General features: G+C 36.8%; 1 protein-coding gene across 2 annotated transcripts in view; it reads left to right on the top strand.

The window, feature by feature from the left end:
- The window catches only part of LOC106871258 (serine-rich adhesin for platelets), a 179,279-nt gene that overhangs the window by 78,556 nt on the left and 93,785 nt on the right, over window positions 1-6,938 (top strand). The window lies entirely within an intron of this gene.

The following is a 6,938-nucleotide window of genomic DNA, read 5'->3' as shown; positions in this document are numbered from 1 at the left end:
TATATATATATATATATATATATATATATATATATATATATATATCATGGCTGTCCACTCGTGACCGAGGAAGGCCATTGCTTACCTTTAAGAACATTGTGCGCTCTAGGACTAACTTATATTTTGCATTTTCTGGTCTGTTGGTGGTTAATGAGCCCTGCTCTTGACAAGCATACATGATATACACACACACACACACACACACACAGATACCATCTCATCAAAAATTTTGTTTTGTACCCTTTCATCACCCCAAGTACTGGTCTTGTCTCCTAGACATTCGTAGTTGTTCAGACCGCCTGGTTTACAATTGTTACTGCCACAAATACTTATTGCTCACAGCTAAATCAAGCATTTTCTTTTGAAAGTGTTCCTTTGGTTCTGGACAATGAGGCACATGCTCACAGCACAAAGCTCTGTATTACTCATTTCTATCACCATAATACAGTGTGCTTATTACCATCATTTAATGCCCACTTTTCCGTGCTTGCATGGTTTGGACAGAATTTATGGAGGCAGATTTTCTGTCTGGATGTGCTTCCTGCTGCCAACTCTCAGCTCTTTCCAAGTAAAGTAATATTTCTCCAAGACTAGACATATTTACATGGAACATTGGAAAATGCCTGTATGACGATGACACTTGCTTACAACTATCACATGATTTCAAGGAAAGAAGACAATAACACATTCACTCTTACATACATTGGTCTTTTTTCATATTCTTTCTACCAATTCCAATCACAAAGCTTTAGTTGGTTTCAGGCTACATTAGAAAACACTTGTTCAAGATGGCATGCTGTGGGACTGAACCTGAAACCATGTGGTTGCAAAGTCAACATCTCAATGATTGGGCCATTCCCACCAACATGCAATTGCTTTTATTTGTTGCTGTTGAATGATATCAATTTGTCATAGTTGAATATGTACAGGCCAGTTTTGTTCTGATTTAGCTCCTGATTGGTCCTTACCAACCTGACCTGTAGACATTTCAGACATGACTATCCCGTGCCATTTGATATGTTGTATGTCTAGGACTGCATTATCTAATGTTACTTTCCTTTTCCCCAAAAGTCATGGTGTGATTCAAGAGAAACTTAGCAGATCAAGTGAATATGTAGAAGCTCCTTTCTTGGTACATCACCTGCATTGTTAGGACATCTCTGTTGATCCTTGACTAGCTTAATGTAGGAAATGAATCTGAATCTTGGGACAACATGGCCAGAATTAATGACAGATATTCTTGTCACCTGCTTTGTTCTGCCTGTTAACACTGTGTCATGGCTATTCTCGACCGTTGCTAACTGGGACTATCAAACAACAATAACAATGACACATACATCCAATGATTTATTCAGTGATCACCAAAAATAGCCCATGTTGTTATCTGAACTTGGAGAACAGCTCAGCATATAGTCTAAAATAAAATAAAATTAAAATATCGGATATGCTTCTTATCTTTTATCATTTACTTGTTTCAGCCATGGGACTGAACTATGCTGAGGCATCACCTTGATGAGTTTAGTCAAGCAAATCGCCCTCTGTACTTTTTGATTTAAAGTCTGGTACTTATTCTATTGGTGTCTTCTGCTGAACCACCAAGCTACAGGAACATACACCACTTATCTATCAATCAATCACACACACACACACACACACACACACACACACACACACACACACACACACACAATGGCCTCCTGGTGGTTCCCAAACTGTTTAATTAATTTTCACACTATATTGTACTGTAAGTGAACAAATTGAACTAGGAGAAAATTAACTTTTGACTAAGCCATAAAATATGTATCTTATTATGGCCAAGCTACTGATTAGCACAACCAGTTACAGTATGCTGACTGAAATATAACAAGAGATTCCTAGGTCTTTGTCAGTTTGCAGTGTCACCCATTTCCTGTGTCTGATGCTGAAGAGGAGATAACTACTCTGAAATGCATGCATCCATCAGTGTAAATAAGGAGAACTTTGAACTGACTCAATGTATTTATGCCTACTTATCTACTGCAAGAAATTTTCTTCATGACAGTGAAAGGCTTTCTTACAGGTTCAAATATACCTCATGCATATTTGAACTGGTAACAAGTTTATATGAAGTGCATAAAATGCAAAGGTAAATTGATCAGTTAGAATAAAGCTGTAAAAAAATTAAAATCAATCGCAATGCCATCCATCCATCTATCTTCTCTGCCTACTGTTCTGAGGAGGGCTGTGGAGGTAGTCCTCAGGCTCCTCCTCCATAGGGTCCTATCAAAATCAACTGTCATTAGACTTTCTGACTGGATTCCCAAGCATGACTAACTGAGACTGTGAATATTATCCAAACCTCTTGTTCTTGGTCTACCCCCAGGTCTCCTGCCAGTTCGCTTGGCTTGAAGAATCTGACTTGTCATTCTGTCTTGCTACATTCTAATCACATGTCCAGAGTACTGGAGCTGTGACCTCAACACAAAGAAGTGGTGACTGAATCTAGAGAGATTTCTTGGTCTCCATGTTATACACCCTGTTGAGTAACATTGTTCCAGAGGAACCGCATTTCAGCTGCATATATCCTTGATCGTACTCTTTCAGGCTTTGCCCATAGGTGAGGATAGGCACAAAAACCAAATTGAAGGTAGAAAGTTGGGCTTTTTTACCTAATTAGTCAAAGTGTGAAAATATGAGGGGTGAATACTGAAAAGTTCCTGACTTTTGCTAAAAGAAAATACAGGAGGATCAGTTAATTATGATTTTGTTCAACATATTCCCCTCTCAGATTCACATATTTTTGCAGTGGCCCTTCAGTTTTTCTAAGTCCTGTAAAAGAACTCTGAAAGTTGGGCCTCTAACCAGGTCTTTTGTGATACCCTTAAAGTCAAGAACTTTGCAACACCACTTTATGTAAGTCAATGACTTCTTAGTTCCTGTTTCTCATTTATGACTTGGTCAAAATGTGGAACTTTCTTGCTGATTGCATTCAACAGGTCTGCTTGTGGATTCAGACAATTCCTAGATTTTGTCTTCATTGACAAAAAAAGGAACTGAATCCAGATTCACATCAAGTATGCCTTTACAAATGTAATGAGTTCATGGTTCTCGATTATAATATCTTAACGATTAAATCTACATATGTAGAGAAATACACTCACAAGTCATTGGTCAGACCAGGGATATAGTTGTAGACACTTGCCCTAGGTGCTGCACAATGAGACTGAACCCAAAACCATGTGGTTGCAAAGCAAGTTTCTTAACCATGCAGCCATTGTCTACTTATAAGTAAAATAGTGAAATGGAAGCAGTTTAGAATGCAAAGCCCTCCATCAAGAACCTTCTGACCTAAAGAATTAGCATGTGCCTGTTTACATTGTAGGGCATGACCCTGTAACCTATCAAATAATCTATCTAATAATATATCCCCTATCCCTGTTCTAGAATGTATCGATATCCTTAAGTGACTCCCATCTCCTTTTTTATTTTTTTTATTTATAGTTCATGTCCTGTTAAATTTGTTGTATAATAATTTCAAATTCAATGCCATGCTTATTCAGGTTTTGGGTTGATTTTATTGTTTTCAATATTTTTTTTTATTTATTATTATTATTATTATTATTATTATTATTTATTTATTTATTTAGGAGGTGGGGCTGGTTTACTTTCAAAAAGAAATTCACTCAGCTAATAATTTATGGCTGCTTTATTTGGATCATCCAGCTGTGAATGAATGAATGAAATAAATAGATATAGATAAATGTATAAAAGCAAGCAAGTAACACCTGCCAAGCAAATTTAATAATTGCTAAGCCATCCAATACAGACAGGATAATAATAAAAATTTAAAAAAGCGAAAGATTCAAAGAGGTTGAAAAGATTAAAATAATATATGTGTTCATGAAAAAGAGGTAAAAATCAAAACAATACAAAATCAATGCATACAGCTGACGTCTTCCCCCGTCACTGTGACCAACAATTCATTACTCTCATTGTAGTAGAAAATGTATAGAAACAGCTAGCTTTACTAAGAGTGGGTAATGCATAAAGCATAGAATTTGTTAAACATTGGGGTTCGTAAGGATCACACATCTAAGCATGAGAGCTTGGTTCGACTGTTTTTAACTTTCAGCTTACATCAGCATGAATGGGAAGAAGATTATAGTTGTAACAATTATAAGGATTTTAAAAAAGAATGAAAAATAAAAAAAAATTAATAATTAGCAACAAATATATTGCTTGAAGATTTCTTGATTCTGCTATGCCATTATCTTAACCAAATGAATGCTTTTTGGAGTATTATTGTTTGTTACTTTTTTTACTTGTTTATTTATTTTTACTTTTTTCTCTTTCTGCAGATGCTAGTCTCTGCATCAGTCAATGTTTTCTTCAGTAATAAATTTATCTTCCGACCACAGCATGAGTAATTTCCAAAGCAGTTCATTTTTAAATCACCTGCTGCAGCTTACCAATATCGTGATCATGCTATGGCAATGTACTAATGAGTCATTGCTGTGTTAACCGTCTCCTTGCTGCATTATTGTATAATTGGCAGTAAGAATTTTAGAGCCTAGCAACCGACTTTCCGTTGACAGATAAGATTTCACTTAATAAAGCTCAATGCATACAATGTGATTTATGTTACAAACATTGGGCAGTTAACAGGAATGACTGTCTGATGAAAAGGTGTTGTAATCCGATAGAAACTTAGAGAGTGTGGTTTTTCTCACTGTTGGATTGTTACAAGGTGTAAGAAAAATGGAAATGTATGTATACTATAGGATGTCTATAGTGTATATGCTATATACATTGGGGTTATACAAATGCAGAACAATCGTATTTGAAATGTTTCCCATTTGCTTCAACACAAATGTCATGCAGTAAGCATTAATTCAATGATACATCATCAGGACTGAAGTATAAAAGTTGTGAGAATGTTCACAGAAATGGAAAACTTGAACAGGAAAGAATTTTAAAATCTGACAATTCCACAGGTAGCATTTACTTCTCTTGAAAAAGAGACATTGTAGCCAATTTTGAATTACATAGCAAACAGAGTAGTGGTCCACAACTTCATGGACTTAAACATTAAGAAGCATGAGAACTGAAGACAGAAGTACTTAATATATCTATCTATCTATCTATCTATCTATCAATTGATACATAGATAGATAAATATATATATATATGTGTGTGTGTATGTATGTATATATATATATATATATACACTCTCAGAGTGGTTGGCATTAGGAAGGGCATCCAGCTGTAGAAACTCTGCCAAATCAGATTGGAGCCTGGTGTGGCCTTCTGGCTTGCCAGTCCTCAGTCAAATCGTCCAACCCATGCTACCATGGAAAATGGACGTTAAACGATGATGATGATATATATAGAGATAGATAGATAGATAGATAGATATAGATATATATATATGTATGCATGCATGTGTGTGTGTGTATATATATAGATAGATGTGTGTGTGTGTGTATAGATAGATACATAGATATATATATAGATATATACATATATGTATGTGTGCATATATAGATAGATGGATAGGTAGATAGATATATAAATATAAAAAAATGGAACAAAAATGCAATCGAGGACAATAAAACATTCGGACAGATGAATGATACAAAGGTGCACAGGAGAAACAACAATTAGAAGGACAGGCAAAAAAAGACAGGTCATTCGTGGTCTTCTTTCCTCAGTCGAGTTACCAGAAGTCCTTACTGTTTCGGGCAGCTACACTTGGTTGCCCCCAAAAAGTCTAAGCTAAGAGCATTAGATTTTTTTGTAAGAAAGCTAGCACATGTGTATGGCAACAAAGTCAAAAAACGGAGAACATGGTACGCAATTACGAATACAAACAACAAGAATATAACAACAGATGTCTTTTGACTGAGGACGAATCAAATTGAGCTGGCGTGTATGAAGTGAAAGCCTAAAGGCAGGAACATAGGAGATGGACATAAGTGTTGGTGGTCTCGCTCTCCCCTCTCTCTCTCTCTCACATTTCTTGGCCCTCTCTTTAACTTTCACTTTTCCTCCTCGTTTATTGCCCCTGTACCTTTCTTTTTGTCTCTGATTTTTTTCTAATCCTTCAATCCCACTGCCCCCTACTCCTCTCTCTTCCTTCCACATGTCCGGTGTCCGGCCAGCTATGATCTTTCTTTCTTAGCCTGACTGCCGATAGCCAGCACCTTGATGAGCAACAATTGACTTACATCAATTATTATTTATTAATTCAAAACAAATAGACTGCATCCCATCTCTTCTGCTTCCAATGTTGTATGGTATTTCCATTGATATGCTAAAAAATATTTATATTTGGTAATAAAACCGATCTGAAACATGGAGCTTCATCAGAGTGAAGAAAAAATATGTATGCCCATGGTCAAACATAGGTTATATGCTGGTAGTGTAATGGATACTTCTATCCCTTTAGACGGTTATTTTAACCTCTAACTCAGTTAATCTCTTCTGTAGAAGAGCTTTGCTCGAAATGTAAAACCACCTTTCTTTCCTTCCCTGAGCGTCTGCTAATACTTTACATGTACCATGTCCTTGCATTTTTTTGTGTTTGTTCTTCATTTTTTTTTTGGGATTTACAACATATATCATCATCATCATCATCATCATCGTTTAACGTCTGCTTTTCCATGCTAGCATGGGTTGGACGATTTGACTGAGGACTGGTGAAACCGGATGGCTACACCAGGCTCCAATCTAATTTGGCAGAGTTTCTACAGCTAGATGCCCTTCCTAACGCCAACCACTCAGAGAGTGTAGTGGGTGCTTTTACGTGTCACCCGCACGAAAACGGCCACGCTCGAAATGGTGTCTTTTATGTGCCACCCGAACAAGAGCCAGTCCAGGGGCACTGGCAACGATCTTGCTCGAAAACCCTACAAGGCCAGTCAGGCGGTACTGGCAACGGTCACGCTCAGGATGGTACA

The sequence above is a fragment of the Octopus bimaculoides genome, chromosome 25 (genome assembly GCF_001194135.2).
Source record: "Octopus bimaculoides isolate UCB-OBI-ISO-001 chromosome 25, ASM119413v2, whole genome shotgun sequence".
NCBI lineage: Eukaryota > Metazoa > Mollusca > Cephalopoda > Octopoda > Octopodidae > Octopus > Octopus bimaculoides.
Note: the sequence above shows the minus strand (reverse complement) of the source record. Positions and strands in the feature narration are given on the sequence as shown.